The following is an 18,676-nucleotide window of genomic DNA, read 5'->3' on the forward strand; positions in this document are numbered from 1 at the left end:
TGTGTGTATATGTGTATGTGCGTGTGTGTGTGTGTGTGTGTGTGTGAGTGACAGGCTTGTGGAGGGAGGGGGCCGAGCGTGCATCTCTGGGATGAGGCCACGAGTGTGAGAAAACAGCCCTCCGAATGGAGGTCCCACAATGAGCATGTTAACGAGGGGGCCAGCCACACACACACACAGCAATGCCTGGTGTTGCAGCCTTCCTGGTGGTTTTCCTGGAAAAGGGAGGGGGAGTTGCAGATGACATGCAAATGAAGGCCTGAACAGAGAAGGAATGTTGTGAAGATATAGGATTGGAAATGACTTTGTAGAGTATGTTTAACTTAGAAGAGTGCACAGTGACATTCAGGTTATCCTTTGAATCTTTGATAATGTAATGCATTAATATGTATTCGTTGAATTGTCCAAGGAATTGCAATTAATAGGAATACAAAGTCATTGTAAGTAAAATGTTTACGACTCATTTTGTTTAAGAGGCTCACTTGTAATCTTTTGCTGGTTCTTTATGAGATGGGAAAGGGTGGACGTTAGAGCTCAACGTACCTTCTTCCCTGCTGTTACTGACATGCTCATAAAAGTTACTGAAGTCTATAAAACTCGAATGAACTTAGACACATAGACTATTATGAGTCCTCCTTAAGATAATGTCAATTGTTTGTCTCATCATTGTCCTAGCATATTTTTTTTCTTTAACTTTTTGTTTGTGTAAGCTTCAAATTTATTTTTACAGAATTTAACATACATGCAGGCTTCATACAACTGTGTCTCAGAATGATGTATGTATTTAAGGGCATCCCAAAGACCACCATACACTCTCGCCAAAGGATGTCAATACACACTTTAAAACTTAACACTGGACCATTACATGTGGCAGAACCATGTGCAAGTGGGTGGCACACACCCTCAAACCTAAAGAGCTGCTCTTCTCTTGCTGACAGGAGGTTAAAATCACGTAGGCCTATTGCAGGAACATGCAATGCAGATGAACTCACCTCTACATAAGCTATTGCATTATCATTATGGCCGTATGGATATCTGGACACAGATAAGCCACACCACCACATTCTCATAGGCAGGGTCGAGCGAGAGTGCCCTGATAACTGGAGGCTTGAGCTCCATCTCTGTGTGGCCTGTGGGGTGTCTCCCACCCGACCTTTTACTGGTGCCCGATCTGCCATCCAGCTCCCAGGTCTCACCCACCACCAGCCCACCGGTCACTCAGATCTCCTCTGCTCTCGTTTATGTGCTGCTGGGTAATGGAGGAAACATTTTTGCTGGATTTTCATGTGCTGTGTATTACTTGTTGAAATTTCCTATCAGCATTGCGCTTGACCATTTGCTACATTGGTGAAATGTGTGTGCTACCAATACAGAGCAAATGGTAGAATTGTCCCTCTGAGTAAGAATTACACATGACACTCTCATCCAAACACTGATTGAAGACTGATTGAGTGTAAATACATCTACAGAGCTCATTATACTTACAGTATGGAAGGTAAGGCCATATAATATTTTCTATTATGTAGGCTCATCCTTGTGCTATGGTGAAAGATTTAAAATTAATATAAACATTATCATACTATTAGAATCGTTAACAATGAAACAGACAGGTAGATATTTGCAAAGAGGAAACTGTGCTCTATATATAAAAAATACTATGCCGTTTTAATAACACAACCAAACTAATATTTCTAATAAATATTTTGCTACTTTTTTGGGAAGCAGAGTGGCATATGGGAGTTTAAAAAAGTAACTTATGTAAATGAATAACTAGATGAACATAGCAGTTCTGTGTGAGCCTGTACCTCTGTGGTCTGGAATAGTCAGACATTGTGTGGGGCACGGATGTCTGGTGTTATTGTTACTTTCTCAATCAGACACTCTGTTCTATCTGGCTCTGTTCTGCTGAACTCCACACCACAGGACAACTGATGACCTTGACCTTCCGTCACACAAGGCACCCAGACAACAGGGTCAAAGGTCGTTTTGACTGTGAGGTATTCAAATGAGAGTGGTTGCGTGATGGAATGCAATGTCCTAACTATTAGTCCTAAATATTCACACAACTTCATACCAACAGACATACAACAAATCTCTCTGAAATGGTGTATCCATCACAATAAAGTGCCACATATTGCACTTTAGCCAATTTTCTGTTATCAATCATAACACACTAGTGTGTGTGTGATTACACTTTAGGCTAAGCTGAATAAGTTGATTAGTCAAGAAAGACTGACAGAAAGAAAGAAAGAGAAAGAAAGAACATTTTAATCTCTATTTCCCTTTTAATACTGTTACATCTTTTGTCAAATGTAGGCTATTTTAATAAGGCTAGTAGAACATTTGAGAACACTTCTCTACAGGTATTCAAAATATAGCCTAAATAACTAAATGTGGAATTTAAAAGAGGGGGAATGGTGTGAAGAATACTCACTGTTTCCTTCCAAACATATCACAACTTATTCTTAGTAATAACTACTGCTAAATAATGTCCCTTTGGTGAAAAGAACATATCTTTTAGTACATGTATAATAATGCAACTTTTTTATTGGTAATGGTAATGGCATTCATTCTTAATGCAAAACTGACTATGCAATATCTTATTTTTGTTCCATAAAATGATGTATGAAATGGAAAGTGTTTGGTAATTTTGGAAAAAAATCAAAACGAAATTGGTTGGAATTATCCACTAATTTTAGTGTGTAAATTGCCATTGTAGGCTATATTTCCATAACTGGCAGACAGCAATCATTCTGAACGAATAGGAGGATGAACAGAAAATGTTGATGCACAAAACACAAAACTCGAATTTGTAGCCTGTCAAATTCTGCATATGTAATGCCTTTATTTGTCCCCCAGTGGGGCAATTAGTTTTGCAGCAGTACGAGCACACACAATTACAAAAAATACATAAATACACATAATATAATAAATAACATGGTGCACATCATTGTCATGTGGGTAAACCTTTTCCTATAGCGTTTAGAAGGGAGACAGCAGAAGGAACAAAGGAGTGTTTGAATCGATTTATTTTAGCAAATGGGAGTCTGAGCAATGAACCTGATGGTAGAAACTGAAACTGTTGATGTAGAGGATGAGAACAGTCAGACAAGATGGAGTTTGCTTTCTTAAATAGCTGTTTGTTGTAGAGATCCTGTAAAGTTTCTTGTCCAAGACCAATCATTTTGCTACTAACACTAACAACCTTGTTCAGCAGGTTCCTCTCCTTTACCCTCAAGGACTGAAACCAACAAATAAAGGAGAACGTAATAACAGACTCAATAAAAGAACGATAAAACATAGTCATCAGTATAGAGTCAAACTGGAATTTGGAGAGTTTTCGAAGACAAAAAAGACGCTGCTGGCTTTTCTTATAGATCGAGTCAGTATTTTTCTCAAATGTCAGCTTGTTGTCAAGAAAAGTGCCTAAGTACTTATACTAGACTCTACAGATTCGACTGTCTGACCATCAATCACTATGATATCCGGAGAATGCTGCACACTTCTAAAATCAATGCACATGTCCTTTGTCTTTAAAACATTTAAGGATAAAAAATATTCCTGACACCATTTTAAAAAGTAATCAACCACAGGACCATGCGATGTTTCCGTGCTATTTAACAGGCTCACTATAACTGTGTCATCCGCAAACTTCAATATATGACGGTTTTCAAAATTGCTACGGCAATCATTTGTGTACCTACATTATGTACAGCAGGGGAGAGAGAGAACGCACCCTTGAGGTGAGCCAGTAGATGTTACAGATAGATCAGAGAAATGGCCATTTACTCTGACTCTTTGTGTCCTCAATGTAAGAAAATCCAAAATCCAGCCAACAATACCTTCCAGACCAAAGTTATCCCTGTTATATAGCCTATGTGTGCTATATGAACTATTAGTTCATAAGCAGTTTGATCCAGGGCATCTTTATCCTTTTCAGTCCTACAGTCAAGTTGGCTCTCTCCATTGAACCGTTTATTTGGCTCTTGACAAAAAAAAAAAAAAGAGACGCGCCTTTTTTAGCGCCTGGCTTTTTAAGACTTTAACGCCATCATAGACAGCAAGAACAAAACGACGTAATGGTGGACATGGAGGTTTACCTCGAAATACTTAACAAACTTAAAATATGGGAGAACCCTATATTTCAAGCAAACATTTATACACAAAATAAAGGATTGTAGCATATAATGAACAAAGCAGAAAATGCGCATGGATTCTGACGATTGATCAGATTGATCAAATCACAGAATATTTTGCAAATCAGACATGAATTGTCTTTGAAACATTCATCATGTGTTGTGTTTTGGCCGAGACTAAAGCGCTAATACCCTGATTTCACAAAAGAATGCATATTAAATTCGATATTTTTTGGAGATTAGTTAGACAGATTTAATATCAACTCAATCCCAACTCAACTCAATCAAATTATTGTAGGCCTATATTTTCTCGATAACGAGAAGGAATCTGTCTTACATGGCCCCACGCCGCCGGACTTTGCAGACACTGATCTTAGACAACATATAGGCTACTTAAAGGCCCTGCTTGGACATAGCATAGAAAAGAAAATTAATAATCGAATGCTTGCCATGATTCAGTGTCCTGCAAAATGTTTTTGCAAAGGCGCTGACACATTGAAAAAAAGTTCAATACGAACGAACTAATGAATTAGGTAATAATGACAACGAATCTTTTGATTTTTGTTAGAGGATTGTGAAAAATACTTTGATATTCTTGACTTCTGTTAATGGGTAATCGATTATAATTTTCCTAGATCAGATAACCCACTGCAAATTGATAAGACCACCAACACGTAATAATGCATGATTTGGAGGACACTAGTTAGGCCTACTTGTTAGGGAGAATCCCAAACTGAACAGCATAAAAGAGAAAATCTAAAGGTTAGGCTATACTGTGGACGGTCACCTGATTTTGGCATGATTTGCATACTAGACTATGTAATCTGATGACCCAAATTTATGATCCAAAATCAGTTGGTCTAATCTGTGTCTCGAGTAGGCCTGTGATTTGATCTTGTTAATAACGGTCAGACAAAAGCCTTATAACCGCGACCGAAGGCGTTTTAAGAGCTTCTTTAAGATGCTCTGATGGACACCTCGCAAACTAATGTTCTCTAAAGATGACCTCCCCAACCATCGGGAAAGCGGTCACCAGGGATTAAGGGGATATTGTTTTTTAATTACTGGCTCTTGACCTATAGCTTTGGCCTATGGTCTGATACTCCCTTTCGGTTGTTTATAGCTCTTTGACCATCTGTTAAGAGAATGACCTCTCCTCCGTGATTCTCATGATCAGTCCTCCGTCATCAAAGGAATTTAGACCCATTTATCTATTATCATATAGCCTATTTATTTGAATATACAGAAATTATTAGCATATTATTCTTATTACTATTACTATTATGGTATTAACCTATTGTTGTATCTGTTGTTGCCAACATCCAACATCACAGTACCCAGTATACAGTGGGCATGCACCTTTTGATGTACTGAGAAATACATTGAAGGCCATTTTATTAAAAAAAAAAAAGGATTTTTTTCAGTGTAGACCATTGGTATAATTGCTCTCTCTCTCTTCTTCTCTATTTTTTTGCATACATCTTTATGCATATTTTGATTTCAAATGTGTTCTGTGTGGCATGGACAGAGGCCAAGTAACCCAATGTTAATGAACTTGGCTAACCAATCAGTAATCTTGTCATGAACAGACTCCTTTGGACCACCAAAGAATTGAATACCTTGACCTTCTATTTGAACTCAATAGGGTTGTGACCATGATAGCCTAAACAAATGTGTTGCCAAATCCATTCTGTTATTCATTGAAAATCTTTTTTTTTGCTCTTTAATTTTAAATCCAAGAAAAATGTCAACCTTCTGTGTTACAAACAAATAATTAGTCAATTTGTTATTATGCTGTAATGCAGTTTATTTAATCTGGATTTTAACATCAACTCCCATTTAAATCACCGACTAGAGTTTATTGGAAAATAAAGAAAAACTTTCATTTACAGTATATTACTTTTATTAGTTGTTATTGTTTGACATTTGTCACATAAAGTAATAACTACAACAGTTGTGAAATTTGCATCAAAATAACACATTCATACAACTGCATATGCAAGGACAGTAAACTGTCTCAAATTTAACTTATTCATAAAAGATAACATAAAACATGCTCAAATTATATAGTAACATAGAATTATGTAATTGTATTGTATAGACGACAAACAACTGCTGGTTATTCAACAAAATACAGTTTCCTGATCCTTCGCTGTAATTGTGGTGGCTGAGAGGGCAGCTGAGAATAGTCTTTGGTCTCATCTTGTCTTTTCACACACACACACACACTCCTGTCATGTCCATCTTTTCCATCATATCACAGGGCCAGCATGTCCAGTCCATCTTCAAAAGTCATGTCCATCAATCTAATGGAAAACACCTAAGGAAAAAAAATAGTGTAATGTAAGCATACCACAAATTGGTCTATTCTTTTTATTGATTAACAGTAGCACATTGTACAAAAAGGGTAGATGCAAATTGCGCAGATGGCGTTAGTCTTCGACCATTTTTTCTTGATCGTAAGGCTTTAAAAGTAAAATCAATCAATCTTTTCCTCCTGACATAGAGCCTGACAAACAAATGTGTCAGCTCTCTCAAAGTCTTTAAATTTACACTCAGTGGGCAATATTGGCCTTTCTCTCTCTAGGGGAGCAGTTGTAAACTCATTGAATTTCCATCCAGTTCCACACGCAAAGTTTCCTTTTCTCCCTTTCAGGGAGCACAAAGCACATTTGTCTCTCCCACTTTGTTGTTCTCTGATATCTTTAGACTGCATGCAGCTTATGCAAATAGGCAGCCTTTTATTACACACACACAGAAAGAAAGAGAGGGAGGGAGAACTTTCTCTCTCTCTTTCACACACACACACACACACACACACACACACACACAAGTGAAAGAGAGAGAGAGAGAGAGAGAGAGAACATGCCAATTCATAACACCTATAAGTGAGTTGTATATTATTTAATATCTAATTACGGCTGGTGCAAATGGGTGTGTGGGGCAGCTCTGCTGTCTGGCACTGGTCCACGAGGCTGTTCTCATGGAGAGAGTGCTGCTCGCAGGGCTGCAGAAGCCCATTAGCATCTCACAGCAGAACTTCTCTAAAAGGTGAGGTGCTTGCTGCTGTACACGCCTTTGTGTGGCCTGGATGAGTTTGGGATGGGAACTGTGTGGAGGTGGTGAGGGGTGCTATACGCCAGCATGAGGAGCGGCCAGACAGGCTCTCTGAGGGGGGATGGGGGTGAGGGTGGGGGTGGTGGTGGCGGCTAGACTGTGGGTGGGAATGAGAATGGAGTCTGCTGAGTCTAAAGTGCTCCCCCTGAGCTGAGGTTCCCACCAGCGGCGGGGGGCTGACGGTCCCTCCACACAACTCTGACAGCGCTGCCTTTTTACCCGCACATTACTGAGCCGGCTGGCCTTGCCAGCCTAGCAACCTCCTTGGGGGTCAAAGTTCAACACACCCTCTAAAGCGTCTGACAGCAGAAACTTCAGCAATGACAGACCCTGTCTAGACATGTCCACAGACCTGAACTTGAACTTGACTGGAAATGTTGAAGTCCGAGCATTTCGACTGCATCCTGAAAGCACGACACATTGCAATACATCAGAGTTCCTTTCAGAAGTGTTGGGATTCTTCTCCATTGCACAGCTTTGTCTTGCTCAACGCATGTTAACTTTGTGTGCATTCCAACTGCCCAAAATCAAACCACATTACAGTTCACTCTCTCTCATGCTTTCCCACACATCATTTAGAGGTGCAATAGAATTTCACCTGCGTTCACACTATTTACTTCATGATTTCATCATGACACCATTCAGATTCAACGGTATTGGAACTTAACAGAGCAGAATAAAATCGGCCTATTTATCAGTACAAATAATATTGAACACAGCACAGGTTGAAACAATGTATTGAATGTTGAGTGTATTGAGTGTTCATTCTGGAGCTGGTTTTAAGACAGAGATACTAAACCTCGCAGTTTAGTAAAATGAAGGCATTATATTCAACCCTTAGTGTGGGAAATCTGAAACAATACTACAGTAGGTACATGGATGGATCACACGACACTGAATTAGCTTAGGAATGGCCCCACTGAAATCTCCATGCAGCCCAGACACGCATTATGAACGCAGGAGACTAATTAGCATGATCAGGTGGCACTCCGCATCGCTTATCCGTGTACATGCGCACACAAAGGGGCCTCTCGCACCCAACAGTCTCTTTGGCATGCGCGCGCGTCTGCTCATCCTGGGTTTTCCCACCCTGCCCCCTTAGCGCTGCGCCAGCGCTAGCACTCACAATGGTGGGAACACAGAGCCCTGAGTGTGTGAGCGAGTGAGTGAGTGTGTGAGTGAGTGAGTGTGTGCATGGGGAGTGGGGTGGGGTGGGGTGGGGTGGGGGGGTACTATTGATGGGGAGCCGGCGCGAGTGGGGCAGAATAATAATGTGACACTGGGGCTCTGTTCATGGCAGTGCAGGGTGCAGCTGCACATGGCGTGCCTGAGTGCAGGCAGCCAGCCACTCACACGCTCGCTTTCAGAGGGGAGCTCGCGAGGAGACTGCCCGCCCGCCCGCCCGCTCGCCCACCTGGGGCACAGAGCACCCTTTCAGCCACGCCAGACCTCCGTCAGACACCAGCGACAGCACTGTCTACAAATCCCACCCCATCTCATCCCAGATGAGGTTAACAGGCTCGGATTTGGATTTTCATCTGTACATTCGTTACATTCACACGATTGGCATATGGTGGATGCACGTACATCCCTATCCACTTTGTGACTGCAGTCAAGCAGTATCTGATAATAGCCAAACGTCGATGTATCACAGAGCTGGGTGCAGTTCACCCATTTATTTAAGATCATAACATTACAATACAGTGGTCTGACTGAAAATTAGCAGTTAATTTCCCTAATATCACATGCCGTAGAGTAAGGGCTGCAGGCAGCAGGTGTACTGGCCACCTTAAGAACAGAGGACTGGCCGCAGTGATAGCCACACAAGATTACCAGACATCCTGACACCCAGAATGAGAAACTTCCCACAAGCAAAAGGTGACCATGACCTGTCAGTGCAGTATGAATGGTTTTTAAAGGTGGTTTTAAAACAATTACAACACACACATCTTCAGAAATATAAAAACCCTGTGTCAAGTAGATAGATAGATAGATAGATAGATAGATAGATAGATACTTTATTGATCCCTAGGGGAAGTGCATATGTGAACAATGCTGTGTTCAATAAGGACAAACTACTGGTAATATGCTTATTTTTAGAAACTGTAATGAAAGAATAATATCTTCCTCAAACAACTGGTTTTGCACCAGTAACAAAAAACAGATTTCAAATTATTTATCTGAACAAAAGATATACACAACATATATTTTTCACTATGCTGTGCTTGCTGAACCTTTTGTATCTTCCTTCCACATGGATATCTACTTTGTTGCCATTTTTTGATTGAGTCTGATTAGCTTACAAAAAAACATGTTGATTATGAGCATGATCTTACTGGATCTCTTATAGGCAAACACATCTCTTCCGGCCTTCCAATACGGCATTCTTGGTAAAATAAATGAAAAACAAAAAACAATGCAAATATGACTTTACATGCATATCTCTCTACTACTTAGTATTTGGAAGTAGTGACATCTTTGATCTTCACATGGAAGTCATACAAAGAGTACAGAGAGAGATATTTTTGAGCAGAACATAAATTAAAGGAACTATTGATATGTTTAACAGAGTGTATATACAGTTGAGAGTCCTTATATTGAGAGTAATGCAATGTGATTTCTGTATGAAGCCAACCAAATAACAGTAAAGGACGCATAGACAAAGACAGGTATGAACCTGGAATAGACATCACTCTGACAATAATTGGAAGCTTTCATCACAACAAAAAGAAGTTGCAGCATATTTACAATGCTTTTCATGTGGTCAATGTGCCAAATCATGTTGCATTAAGGAACTCTTTCAACTCTTATTTCTCTCAGAAGTGGTATGTGTCTATATTGAAATTCAGCACCAGTGAAAAGCTACCATGATCCTTTCTAACTGCTGCCACTAGCAGAGGATTTATTCTGCAAACAGAATTCTGGAATATTATTACATTCTAGAATATATCTGATTCTAAAGGGTAGCATTCCCTCTAGATCATGCCCGGCCAGCCAAACAAACAAAGATGGCTTCCTGTCTTCACTGTGATCTGAGCTCTTTCTATTACTTCTCGCTTCCGCAATGCCCTAACGGAGGACTCCTGAGATAATTAGCACCATGAGATAGGGAGGTAATTAAAACGACATATAATGTACTGTCGATTAAACTGACATCAGGAACAACCCCCAACAAACACACACACACACACACACACACACACACTTGGCGGAAAAGACTATGAAGCAACGCACCTCGGATGCCAGCTCAGCCATCTTAGACACTGCAGAGACGTTCCCACATAAGATGGCCTCCTTGCCCGCACCCCTATGCCCGCAGACTGGCGGCCTGTATCTCCCACTGTGGCATTGCCATAGCTTCTCTCTTCTCAGATGGCACCCATGGTTTTGTGGGTAAGGAGCTGAGAGCCGAGGACAGACATGTGCTCCCTTCTATCTCTCCCAGCACAGCCAGGCTCTTCCTACGGTTAGCACAGCTGTGAGACAGGGGAGAAGAAGCCAAAACATAACAAATACAGACATATCTTCATGTCATGACAACCTCTGTGATTGCAAGTAGGTGCAAGTTAACACAGTATATTTATTGTAGCCTACTGTAGTCAGCTGACTGAATTACGTATAAGCATGGTGTAAACAAAGAAATGCAATGCTAAAATGGGTGCAAAAAGGTCTGCAATACACTCTTCAAACATACAGAGATAAATAAAATAACTGTTCTACACAACCACAAATAACAAAAAAATATTTGACATTCTTCAACACATCAGTACAACATTTTATTTTATGGTGATGGAATCAACTCATATAGAAATATAAAGTTTACATCAAAGACAAGACATGTCTATTCTGATATGTTGTTATCAATGCCCACAAGAAATATTTGACTTTTATGCACCTAGACTACAGGTGCTGAATGACTTCTTTATGGTCTCAAATCCACAGTGGGCTCCCAGTTAATTTAGATAATTTCAACCATACCCTACATTAAACAATTATTTGAATACTTAGAAATGTAATGTGAGGTTTGTGGCATTGTAACCTGTAAATATGTGTTATTATGACCATTTGCAAATCCTATATTGCCACGTCATTCGCAAGTGATTTTTGATTGCCAAAAGAAATCTCTTCTTGCGTTGTATTTTTGCCATTTTTGCATTCGTTTCAACAACTGGAATGGTTTGGTCAGTTATGCTAAAGCTATCTTAAATGACTGATACAATGCTTTCTGGTTTGTTTGGCTGTGTTAGTTCAGGTGTTAGGCCTTTCGACAAAATTGTTCTGGATTTGTGAGATGGTTATTCTAATATATATTTATATGTATATATCAAGGTAAAGATTCTAATGACTGAAACAACATCACTGGCCCATGTGAACAACGTGTTGCTGGGTCATGTAGTTATGCATCGAACATCTCTGGGATTTTTTGACCGACTTGGGTATAATAGACTTTGTATTTGATGAGAATTTGTATCATCGTAGCCAATTTAGCCTACAGACGCAATGCATTTGAAAAGAACACTGCATAATATTTACGAGAATATATCTATATATGCCTAAGTAATGATTTAGTTCCTAGGCCTCATTTTATAACAAGCATTCGGCCATAAAAAAAGAACCATGAAGTATAGCCTAACATGATTAACAAAGCCTGTATCCGTTTAAAAAATGGTTTCGTCATTAAAGGCCGACTGACATTTGAAAGCCACCGTACCTTGGATGAGCCTTGAGCGCAGAAGATGTTCGTCAGCTGCATTTCCAGTAAAATAAAGCGACTATGAGAATCATTCCTACTTTCGGTTATCTAGCTTTATGAAAGGTTCTGTACACTCATACAGCTAGAAAACCAAAGATAGAAACCACTCTCTCGGTGCTCTGTGGTGCTGAGAGACAGACAAAGCTCTTGGCCATCTGAAAGAACAACATGAAGGCATTAATGAATGCAAAAAATGGGAACGTAAAGCCTTACTAATTCTTAAATATTATAAAGATATTGCACGGAGGAAAGGTCCCGTATAAACATGCCACCCTCGTTAACAATTAAAAATTGAACACCTTTTTTCCCAACGTATGGCTTTACGCACAATAGCGCACTTTAAAGTTAACTCTCAAGTCGCTTCATGGCCAGATATCAAAATAGCATAACAGGCCTGCATAGTCCCATGGCTTTTAAGCCTAAATCGAAAATTCAGCAGCATTACCATTTATGTAAGAGAAGGTCCATGATCGCCTTAATTTCTTAGGTCTTAAATCACTGACACGATAGAATGACTTCAAGAAAAATATGGGTCTTGCCTAGCTCTTGGTGACCAATGCCCAATTGACTTGACTATACCTATAACAGACTTCTGCTACAACAAATATCACCATTACTACTACTAGGCCTACTACTAATAATGATAATAATCATCATAGTAATAGGATAACAATTCGATTTCGCTCCAGCTTGTCTATTGTAATAAGATAAAGTTGATTAGGATAGTTTCACTTCAAGCAGACTGCACTGAGGCTGGCTGTTTTATGGCTGCAACTTATTGCAAATTATGTTTTGTTGTATGGCATACAAGAGGATCCGTTTTCAGTGGGATTTCATCATACTGTAGTCTACTATGATCCATAAGTCCTTCATTAAAAACCACTATCACTATCAAATAGCCGACATGCATTCATTATTTTCTACGTCAATTTAGGCCTTCGTTTAGATGTAGCAAAGTTTATTCTAGGGTACAAATAACTGTCTAAAACAATTACGAAACACAAAACGCACAGGCCCTTACTCACAGATTTGGGTAGGCTATATTAATTTTAGTTAAGCAATAAGGGAGATGAACCTGAAAGCTTTAGAAATGACAAAGCAGCACTGGGCAGATCCAACATTTCTCTTACATTCACATACTTTGTAATGTTATAAATACAATTTGGAAAATAACTGTATTCATAGGCCTATGTTTGCACTCGTGAGCTCCGATCAACCACCCGTGACTCGCTGTATAGGGTTAACATGCATTGCCCATAGTAGCCTATTCACATTTCCAGGCTATATTTCTCCAAATCATATTTCCCATATTTTAATTTTAACGGCCATAAATGGACCTTCACTGCCCTTCAAACATGAATTATTTGAAAGAACATTGTTTTGTGAGTGAGCTAGATGCTACAGAACATTTTCCATAATCCCATTAAGTAAAACCTTCTGTAAAACGTACCAACTGTGTAGAAGGTTGTACATTCCTTGCAGTTATCCAGACAATAATGAAAATTGTGGTCATAAGTGACCGGTAACAGATGCGCTACTAGAATCCATTCGCGCCCAGCAGAATTGGTGTGTCTTTGGCAGCAGCACGTGGACCTGTCTTGTGAGGTGCAGTCCATCCTCTGTACCCAGGGTGCGTCTCTCCTTGTGGGATTAATGATTTCTATTTGTAATCTTTTCTGAAGAAAAGGAACGTATCCTCATTACAGGCATACACTTGCAGGTGTAACAGGTCTGGAGACACAGCCAGCACCCTCGCAAACCCTCTCCAGGGTCCTGTCACTCCACGTTCGTTTGCGTCTCTGCTTTTAGAGCTGCATGCTCATGGGCTCTTCTGCGAGCGACTCTTAAGCCTCCTCCTCTGATAGTTCTAGCCTGTAGTGACGTCATTTTAGTACAGAGGTTCTTTTTGGCCAATCAGAGTCGACAGAAATTCAAAGATTCTCAATTTAATATCATAGCCTACTCCACTAATGGTAGCCTACGAGTATAATTGTCAATGAGAAAATATCATATGGTTCACTAATAGGTTTCTTCAATTTTATCAAACCAATCAAAGCCATCTGCTCTTCGTTTTAGTCTATGTATTATTTAGCTATTGCACACATAAAATCACAAGCGCTCAAAACCATCCATTTCACGTAGCCTGATCATAGCTTAAAGTTATGGGTGTGTGTAAGCTTACAACAAGCTGCTACAGTAGGCCTATCCTGCGCTTCTATCAGTCATTTAGAATTCCTGTCACATTATTTCTAAAAGCAACACAGACTGCTGTAAAAACAGACCGTTTTTACACGAGGTTGCTCGATATAAAAGCCACTCAGCCTTCTAGTCAACTTGTTTCATATTTTAAAATAGCCCAATAACTTGTTTCTGTTCAGTAGGTCTAAGCAGGATGACTGTGCATAAAGACTTAGTCGATTATCCCCAAACAAAGAATATCAATTGAATTAATAGACTATTAGCACGTGTAGGCTTTAGCAGTTTTCTTCCATGTCTGATGCAGTGAGAAGTCCTCAAAAACAGGCAAGCAAATGAGAAAGAAAGAAAGAAAAAAAGACATCTTTAATTATATATTTGAGAGATTATCTTAACCTTCTAACACTCTTCCGGTCAAAAATGACCGATTTACACATTCCCTGTACCATAAATATGGCATTTTTCATCAGATTGTGTCAAGATCTTATGATATCCTTTACAAAAAGAAATTTTGAGTGATTTATACAACTTAGAAACACTTCTTACACACACTCCTGCAACTTACCACCAATGTTCCCACACACATGCATGCATGCATACACAGAAGCACACACACCCACACACACATAAACAGACACACATAAAGTACACACACATACAACCAGTCACAGACACACACTCAGTACATGTTGTCAGTTCATGTGGTCATGTTGCCATTTGTGTGTGTGAACCACGAATGTTCGCACACATATGCATTCACGCACATACCCACCCACACACACACAAACAGACACACACACACACACACACACACACACACACACACGTGTACACCCACTCACGCACACACACACACACACACACACACATACACACACACACAGTTCAGGTTTGTCAGTTCATGTTGCCACTTGTGCATGTGAATCACCAATGTTCGCACACACATGCATGCACACACACACAGAAACACACCCACACACACACAAACAGACACATACACAAACATGTACACACACACACACACACACACACAGTTCATGTTGTCAGTTCATGTTGTCATGTTGTCACATGTGCATGTGAACCATCAATGTTTGCACACAAATGCATGTAGCCTACGCACACACAGAAACACTCACACCCACAGAAACACACACACAAACAGACACACACATACACACACACGCACACACACACACACACACACATTTACACCCCCTCTCTCTCTCTCACACACACACACACACACACACACACACATACACAGTTCATATTGTCATGTTGCCACTTGTACATGTGAACCACCAGTGAGTGTTCGCACACATTCACGCACATACAGAAACAGACACACCCACACACACAAACACACATGTTGTAAATGAGCAATTCCATGGAAAATTGACTTTTTGTCACATCCATAATGCCAGTGAAATGCCTTGGCATTTGTATGATGTGAATGATAACATTCATTTTTTCTCATGTACATTCTTCAGCCAAAAATAGCAAATGCTCAAATTTCATGTAATCATCATACCATCACTTATTGGCCTTATGGATGTTACAAAAAAACATAACTTTCCATGGAATTGCCCAGATGTTAATGTTCTAATAAGGTTCTGTTTACAATAAATGTTCTATTAAATAATATTTTTTGTCATGGTATTGGTATTTAAGAGCAGTTAAAACTGTCCGGTCAAACAGTAAATTAAGGGGGGTAGCAACGAACAGTGTTTAAAGGTTAAACTGGCTTGTAAGGCCCCTCATCAAATCTCTTACGTGCCAAGAAGATACAGCTTCCATAAATCGTAATGTTTTTGTTAATTGTGGTGTCTGATAAAGAAGTAGGCCTAGGCTATGCTTAGGCACATTCTACACGTGTGCGTGTAATTATGCTTATACTTTTGCCTTAAAATTATGTGCAATCTGATGGTAAAGTACTCATACAACTCATATGACTACTCATAATGGATCTGGACTTTTGTGTCAGAAGATGTAGCCTAGGCTAACTGTAGCAACTGAGTCCATACCATCTTAGCCTACATATAAAATAGCATAAATAGCATACAAAAAGAGAGGTGTATTGGAAATAGTTTGCGCTCACGTTCACGTTTTTCAATAACTGGATGAAATCCACCGCAATACAAGACAATACCGCCCCCTAGCGACGGACAACACAATTAAGGGCAATTAACTGTTTTCTCAAATGTTATTAATGTAGCCTACCTGTGCGTGTAAGTTCCATTTTGCAGAATCAAAATCCATCTAAATAAAACTAATATTTTATAAAAGTTAACATTCTCAGAAATGCTATTCACTGCCTAGGCCTACTCCCAATTATGGAGATCTTTGTGGACCGGTTTCAGGTCCAAACAACCGTCATAAGGAACTTGGAGGACAAGCAAACGCATGAAAGAAAGACTCAAGGTGCTTGACAATGGTTAACTTTTGGCAGAGAAAAGGAGACCCAATTTCCCCTGTGCGGTACAGGAGAGATCTCATTTTTTTGTTCAGTTCAAAGCTAAAAATGTTTAAAATGACAATACAGGCCTAGGTATTAGACTATAGCCTACATTTGCAAGCGAAGTTATGCCACAAATGTTATCTTCATGCTCAAGATGAACTGAAATCATGTAGGGTAAATAAAATAGTAACGTTAACATAGTGTTTTATCATATTCCTCAGCATATCATTTTAATAAGAGACTTATGATCCATGAGAGGCTAACGTTATTTCACGCAAATGAGAGGCCTAAAATGCAGGGTAGCCTAAAGTTAAAATTTACACTCCAATCATGTCAGTCATCAAGCAGGAAAACATACTAAGTTTATGTAGGCCTGTGTAATATAGGCCTACATAACATTACTCATAACACAGTTCTTTAACTTTACCAAATATCCTTTATCAACCGTCTCTGACTTGACTTTTCGGCTATTATATTTGTCGAAGGCCCACTGCTTCAGTTCTGAAAGCAATTTACGTAATAACCACTAGGGGGCAGTACGGTAATTGGTTAAAAAAAATGCCGTAGGCTAGGCCTACTTGTTCAGATTTCAGATAGATTTACCTGGGGTTGTAGCCGAGACGAGTAGTTGTCATGCATACGTCTTGTAGGTTATGCAAACACCTAGCCTAGAAATCTACAAGACGATGTAGGCCAGGGGTCTCCAACCTTTTTGGGAATGAGGGCTACCTGAAGACCCGAAATCATATGGAGGGCTACTCATTTGAAACAAACATACCCTCACCCCTTTTTTGAGAGGGTAGTCTTAGGCCTATGTGATTTTTACTTTTAAATTATCAATATTGTGTAGGCCTATAAGTCTTTATATATTAAGCAACTGTATTTTCAACTTTAATATCAATAGCCTATGCAAAACTAATAGACTAATATCAATAGCCTATGCAACACTTTAACAAAAAAACTATATTTTTGTGCAATTAATAATTTGGGTTACAATTTGTACCCAATTTATACCCACCCACCAATATGAATTCAGGGGTTGTTTAAGTCCTGATTTCAGTGGACAATTCGGTTTTAACATTTCAATAGAAATCGCCCATTCCACCCTAACATATGAAAACTCCTTTTAAAGTTATTGCACATCTGAAATCTCTCCATGATCTGACAAAAAAGGTCATGCACAGTCCTGCTCAGTCATGCATGCCACACAATTTGTAGCGCTGTTATACGGCAGTAGCCTACGGAGGAGAAAAGGCCTGTGAGCTAAAGCAATTGTTTTTCAGTCCTTGAACAATCATGCAAGAACCGTATTTGACGAACATGGAATGGCCACAGAACTTTTGCAAAGATATGTTTCCATTGGCTACACCAGACGAGCAAGTTTTCCCCCCCTTTACTGTCTATGCATGCGAGCAGCGTGTATGCGCTCCGCTTCCGTTGTTGTTTAAAGATTGAATGGGAAACGGATTTGGAGCCAAAGGCTAAAATGTAACGCAGCTACAATTTGTAAGGTATCACCAATATTAATTTAATGTTACAGATGTATGGCTACATACATTCTTAAAATGGTTCTGGTCTAGACTTAAATATCTATTGAAAACTTCACAATGGAGCGTGTTTTTAGAGCGTGATCTGCAGGCTGATTATTCCGTCGTCATCATTGGCACTCTACACAATGTTTCCCAGCAACACCTGCACAAATAGTTATGGTAAAATAATCGACCGCGGCAGGACTCGAACCTGCAATCTTCTGATCCGAAGTCAGACGCCTTATCCATTAGGCCACGCGGCCCAATGCACAGCATCCAAATCACACTTTTTTATTCATTGGTAAATATAATGTAGGCTAATGCGTGATAAATGTGTGGATATTTAAAATTCACATTGGATTAAGGTGAATATTCTACCCGGAAGACAATTTAACATGTTACAGTGTAACAATTCTCTGAGACATCCGCGCCACAAGGTGTCACTAGTTATGCTACTTAAGGTTAGATCTACTCTGGATTCAGCGCG

The 18,676-nt window shown here is 39.6% G+C and overlaps 1 long non-coding RNA gene across 1 annotated transcript; it reads right to left on the reverse strand.

The window, feature by feature from the left end:
- Positions 1-6,131: 6,131 nt before the first annotated feature.
- LOC121724256 lies at positions 6,132-13,713 on the reverse strand. Its single transcript, XR_006035171.1, has 4 exons — positions 13,457-13,713; positions 11,965-12,161; positions 10,488-10,729; positions 6,132-6,456 (listed from the first exon to the last, which is right to left on the reverse strand). It is a non-coding gene; the product is annotated as an uncharacterized LOC121724256 (long non-coding RNA).
- Positions 13,714-18,676: the final 4,963 nt, after the last annotated feature.

The sequence above is a fragment of the Alosa sapidissima genome, chromosome 11 (assembly GCF_018492685.1).
Source record: "Alosa sapidissima isolate fAloSap1 chromosome 11, fAloSap1.pri, whole genome shotgun sequence".
Classification (NCBI taxonomy): Eukaryota; Metazoa; Chordata; class Actinopteri; order Clupeiformes; family Clupeidae; genus Alosa; species Alosa sapidissima.